This window comes from Piliocolobus tephrosceles, chromosome 11 (genome assembly GCF_002776525.5).
Source record: "Piliocolobus tephrosceles isolate RC106 chromosome 11, ASM277652v3, whole genome shotgun sequence".
Taxonomy (NCBI): domain Eukaryota; kingdom Metazoa; phylum Chordata; class Mammalia; order Primates; family Cercopithecidae; genus Piliocolobus; species Piliocolobus tephrosceles.
Window position 1 is genome coordinate 34,333,703 of NC_045444.1, and position 6,633 is coordinate 34,340,335.

A 6,633-nucleotide genomic window follows, 5' to 3' on the forward strand; every position below is an offset into this window, starting at 1 on the left:
CACAGATACAGAATGTATCAAAAGCCAGGAGTAGATCCCACATGTGCTCCCCTAGCTTGTGCTGGGTTCCCTTAAGGGCCACAGCTACTGTTGCTGTCATTTTTTCATGCAGGTAGAGTCCTGCCATCTAAACATGATATTGGAAAGTCCTTCCTGTAGTCTAGGCATTACATGAGTCTCAGCTCCTTGTGGGTGGTAGCCTCCATGGCACAATTCTTGCAGATGCAAACATCTATCTCTGTCTGTCTCTTCGTTCCCCTACAGTGTCTCTCATAGACTTTCCTCCCACATTAGGTTCATAGCTGCTCTCCACTCTCTCCCAATTACATAGAAAGAATATTATCAAAAGCACCCATCCCTTTCAAATGGTATTGCTTCTTAGATACGTCTGGCCCTTGGCTCACACCTATGTTTTCTCTGAAGTTTTTAAAGTTTTGCTACTGAGGGAAAGTGCTAAAGTTTTGCTACCACTTGTTTGTGGAGTACCTAATATAAGCCAGATACTGTGCTAGGGACAAAACATACAATAGTGAGCAAAACAGAGCCAGTTTCTACCTTCATGGAGCTTATAGCTTAGGAGAAAAACAGTAAGCATGTTAATAACTGCATAATTGCAAACCTAGATACATGCTATGAGGAAATGTTATATGATGTTATTAAAAACATTTATGAGATCCCAGCACTTTTGGGGGTCTGAGGTTGGTGGATTGCTTGAGCTCAATAGTTTAGGCGGATTGCTTGAGCTCAAGAGTTCAAGACCAGTCTGTGTAATGTGGTGAGAGTCCATTTCTACAAAACAAAAAACAAACAAACAAAATAGCCAGGGGTGGTGGCATGTACCTGTCGTCCCAGCTACCTGGAGTGCTGAGGTGGAAGGATCGCTTGAGCCCAGCAGGAGGAGGTTACAGTGAGTCAAAATCACACAACTGTACTCCAGCCTGGGTGAGAGAGATTCTGTCTAAAAGAAAACAAACAAATAAAAACAAAACAAACAAAAAAAAAACAAATAAAAACAAAACACACACACACACACACAATGAGACATTAGATTTATTCTGAGGGTTCAAGGAAGGCTACCAGCAGGTGATGTCATATTAGTTAAAATATGAAAGATGGGCAAGAATCAGCTAGGTCAGTGATTCTCAGCCAGTTGTGATTTTTGTCCCTCAGGGTACATTTGACAATGTCTGGAGATATTTATGGTTGTCACAACTTGGGGATGCTACTGGCATCTAGTGGGTAGAGGCAAGGGATTCTGTTAACATTGTAAGAAACACTGGAGATCCCCCACAATGACAAAGCATTATGTGGCCGCATATTTCAACTGCACCAAGGTTGAGAAACCTCAACCAGGTAAATGATTCCAGCCAAAGAGAAGAACAGAAGAACATGTGCAAAAATCTAGCCTCACACCTAGCCTGGCACAGAAAGGGCATCAAATATTCGACTAAATTTCTGGTTTAAATTGGTTGGGATATCATCTCTATTTTTCTTTCCTGTCATTACTTATGTTGGATAAAATCCTGTTTTAAAAGGCAAGGGTAGGAATGAATATAGCAAACTCATTTCTCTTCAGAATGTATGTATAACTGAAAGCTTGACTCGTGCAAGAGAGTGAAATATAGTTGCTGAATGTGAGGATTTTTCATTTACTCTAGATGAATGTTGCTTGAAAACAGAAAATGACCTCTTCCACTCAATTGGTAAAGTGACTCCCTAAAAGTAGACATTTGTGGATGGGGTCCCCATATGAGTTGAGCTGAAATGGAAGTTAGAGTTCTTAGGAAATAAATAGAATAGGGGATAGGAGAAAGGGTGAAAGAGAGTTAAGACTTGTGGAGTACTTGCTAAAGTCAGGACCTATAGCTACTCTATTTCTTCATTTAACAAGTATTTATTGGGCTCGACTGTCCTAGATATCAGGGCTTGGCAAAATAAAAGACTCAGGATCTAGTGAGGAGACAGATAAGCAAACAAACAATGATAACACAATATAAATAATGCTCCCACAGAGTTAATTTTGCATGAAGTGCTGAGAATAGGCCTGAATCAATGATGATCAAGGTTGGGGGAGGATGAGAGGGCATCACTGTCAGGGAGTCTTAGCAAAGAAACAGTTAATACAGATGAGATCTGACGGTGGAATAGGAGGATACTGATCAGAAATTCCAGGGAATAGCATATGGAAAAAGAAGGAAATTGTGAAACAGCATGGTCTGCTTGGAGTGCAGTGGGTGTGTGCTATGATATAAAGGATGTGAATGTTGGGGCTTGGGTTGTGATGGATGGAACAGTGGCAGGGGGTGAGGTTGTGGAGGGCTATATGCCATGCTAAGAAGCAAAGGAAAGGCACAAACAGATTTGCATGTTCGGAATGAGTACTCTGGTATCATTGTGGGAACTGGCTAGGAGGAAGGCAAGACTGGGAAAGAGTATCTAGTTAGGAGACCACTGGCGCTAGACGAGCAGTAGTCCAGGCAAAACCATGTAGACATGGAGAAATGGTGCCACAACTGACAGCAGGCGGTGGGTGGGCCACAGGAATGAAAAGGCTACTACATCACAAGGACTTCATTTTGTCTCATTTTGAATGGTTTTAATTTTGCAAATAATCCATTGTTAGTGGCAACCCAAAAGTTTAGCATAAAATAAAAACCACCAGAAATTTAGAACTAATGAAAGTTAGACTTCTACTGAAGATTCTTTGAGACATTGTCTGGTATAAATATACTTATCTTTAATCAATTAAATGTTTTCACCTGTGTGAAGAGGAAATTAATTTCAATCTGAAATGACTAGTGGCTTCTGTTTCCTAGATCAGGACTGAGTTTATTCTTTAGGGATCAGTGGAGCTGCGAGGAGGGGCCTAGAGTGGGTCTAAGAGTAGTAGTTATAAGAATAAGAAACCTGAAATAGTGGCCACCATATACAGGCCAGAGGACATATCTGTCAGAGTGTAGGAATGGAAAACAGGGAAATTTGAAGGCTGCACTTAAAACTGAATCTGTAGCAAATTGATTTAATGTGAGTTATGAGTGTGTAATTTACCAAATGTGTACACAGCTGGTATACTAGATTATATTACATTATGTAAATAAGTAGCTGGATTTCCCCTAGAAGTAGAAGCAATGGGAAGTCTCAGTGCAGGACCTTGCTTGGTCTGATGCAGGTGTCTTATTCAAACTCCTTAGCTTGATGTTCAAGCCTTCCATCACTGGGCTCCAACCTACCAATAAGAACTCTATCCTCTTGTGTCTTCATTGGTTTGTGCTGCTATAACACATTGGTTTCATTGGTTTGTGCTGCTAACACCCAAGACTTAGTAATTTATAAAAAGTAGGAATTTATTTCTCACAGTTCTGGAGGTTGGGAAGTCCAAGATCAAAGTGCTGGCAGGTTTCATGTCTGGCGAGGGCTGCTTTCTGCTTCTAAGATGCCACTGTGTTGCTGCATACTCTGGAGGGAACAAATTCTGTGTCCTCACATGGCAGAACAAACAGAGGGAATGAATCCACTCTCTTAGGCCTTTTCATAAGGTTCCTAATTCCATCCATGAGGGGCCACCCTCCTGACTTAATCATCCCCTAAATGCCCCACCCTTTGATACTATCACACTGGCAATGAAGATGTAACACATGAATTTTAAAGGACATTCAGATCATAGCAATATATACAGCTTTTTGTGGTTTATATAGCATTTTCACACACTTTATTGCATATTCACAATAACACTGTGGGATTGTCAGGTATTCTGTTATCGGCAACAATAAAAACTGAGAATGAGAGAAACTAAGTATTTTGACTAAATAGCCATTAGTAGGCAGAACCAGGACTGTAAGCTTTGTTGATTACATCTTTGCATTCACCATCCTCCATCCTTTGGGTTCCTGATTCTGGAATGCATCCTGTCCTTCCTCCCTTTTTGTGTTTGCTCGCACATTTCTTTTTTTTTTTTTTTTTTTTTATTTCAATAGGTTTTGGGGGAGCAGGCGGTGTTTGTTACATGGATAAATTCTTTAGTGGTGATTTCTGAGATTCTGGTGCGCCCATTACCTGAGCAGTGTACACTGTACCCAGCGTGTAGTCTTAAACCCTCATCCCACTCCCACCCTTCCCCCAGAGTCCCCAGAGTCCTCTGTAACACGTTTATGCCTTTGCATCCTCATAGCTTAGCTTCCACTTCTAAGTGAGAATGTGTGATGTTTGGTTTTCCATTCCTGAGTTTTCACTTAGAATAATGGTCTCCAATTCCATCCAGGTTGCCATTATTCATTCCTTTTCATAGCTGAATAGTATTCATACATATATATATATATATATATATATCTCACAATTTCTTGATCCACTCATTGATTGATGGGCATTTGGGGTGGTTCTGTGTTTCTGAAATTGCAAATTGTGCTACTATAAACATGCACGTGCAAGTGTCTTTTTCGTATAACGACTTTTCCTCTGGGCAGATATCCAGTAGCAGGATTCCTGGATCAAATGGTAGATCTACTCTTAGTTCTTTAAGGAATCTTGACACTGTTTTCCATAGTGGTTGTACTAGTTTACATTCCCACCAGCAGTGTAGAAGTGTTCCCTTTTCACCATATCCATGCCAATATTTTTTTTTTTTTCATTTTTTAATTATGGTCATTCTCGCAGGAGTAAGGAGGTACTGCATTGTAGTTTTAATTTGCATTTCCCTGATAATTAGTGATGCTGAGCCTTTTTTCATATGTTTGTTGGCCATTTGTATAGCTTGTTTTGAGAATTGTCTATTCATGCCCTTAGCCCATTTTTTGATGGGATTGTTTATCTTTCTGCCAAGAATGAACTTCTTGCCCCATTTCCACCTGTTCACATCTTTTTCAAGGACCAGCTAGTATTTCCTCCCTACAGCTTTCTCTGACATATTCCAAAGCCCATCAGCTAGATGTAATCTCTCCATAGTTTCTCTCCCCATAGCATTTTTTTGGTGTGGGTTTCTCTTAAGATAATAATCACTTTCTGTGTTGCACCATAGTTAACTGTGTATGTGTTTTGTCTCCTATGCTAGGCAGTATACACTGAGAGTGGATACTTTCTCATCTTTGAACCCTCATAACACTTAGTTGAAAGCCTACTTACTTAGTAGAAAGTGTGGTAGGCATTACTGAATGTTTGGACGGATGAAGTGAGAAAGGTGAAAGTCCCAGAGGCATGATCTATGGAAAAGAAATGTTTGTAACACTTTCCTCTCTCCCCAATATCTCCTTTTTATTCCAGGGATGAGAGGAGACAAGTACTCTAAAAAGTTCAAAGATGCTTAGCCAGTGTTGTTTCTATTTAATTTTTATGGAGGAGTCACCCAATTTCTGACATAAATTCAACCAGGCATAGAGTCTCAAACTTGAGTCAAGATATCTGGTAAACCAGCCAGGCACAATGGCTGATGCCTGTAATACCAGTACTTTGAGCGGCCAAGGTGAGAGGATTGCTTGAGCCCAGGAGTTCAAGACCAGCCCTGACAACACAGAGAGACCCCATCTCTAAAAAATAAAAAAATAAAAATTAGCCAGGCGCAGTGGCATGAGCCTGCAGTCCCAACTGCTTGGTAGGCAAAAGTGGGAGGATCAGTGGAGCTTGGGAGGTTGAGGCTACAATGAACTGTGATCATGCCACTGCACTCCAACCTGGGCGACAGAGTGAGACCTCATCTAAAAGAAATTTAAAATAAAAAAATAATAATAAGGCTGGTAAACCAGTGTTACGGTTAGTCATAACTTTTATCTTCTCTGATTAAGAACAATAACCCTAGGGCCATGAAGTCTTTGCATTTGCCAGTGTTCCTTTCCACCACTTCCTAGTTTCACCTTCCTCAGCACACGGGTGGAAGTTTCACAGAGAAGGCCTATCCGATACTTTACAAAAGAAAGGTCCCCTTTGACAATTGTCTCCTTGTTCTGATAGACAGAAAAAGAAAATATGTACATGCAGTGGGGCATGGAAACTGGGATCCGCTCCACAAAACACCAGAAAATTTATCTCCAATTTACACCTCGGTTTTCTTCTTTATGATTTTTAACGGGTGGTCCCTAAATTCATTTCCTGCTTTTTTATTGGTTACATTAAATATTCAAACAAAAACAATATGGAATTCAACTTAATAACCACAAAAAAAATTAAAAATGGGCAAATGACTTGAATAGACATTTCTTCAAAGATATACAAATGGACACCAAGCATACAAAAAGATGCTCAGTATTACTAATCATCAGGGAAATGCAAAACAAAACCACAATGAGATATCACCTCACACTGTTAGTGTGGCCACTAAAAAATAACCACACAAAATTTCATGTTGGAGAAGAGGTAGAGAGATTGAAACCCTGTGCACTGTTGGTGTGACCATAAAGCGGTACAGCTGCTACAGAAAACAGTCTAGCAGTTCCTCAAAAAATTAAAAATAGTATTGTCATATGATCCAGCAATTTCACTTTGGGGTATATCTAAAAGAAGTGAAATCAAGATCTCAAGGAGATATTTGCACACCCATGTTCATAGCAGCATTATTCACGATAGTCAAGAGGTACCAACAGATGAATGGATAAACAGAATGTAGATTTTTTTTTTTTTTTTTTTTTTTTTTTTTTTTTTTTTTTTTTT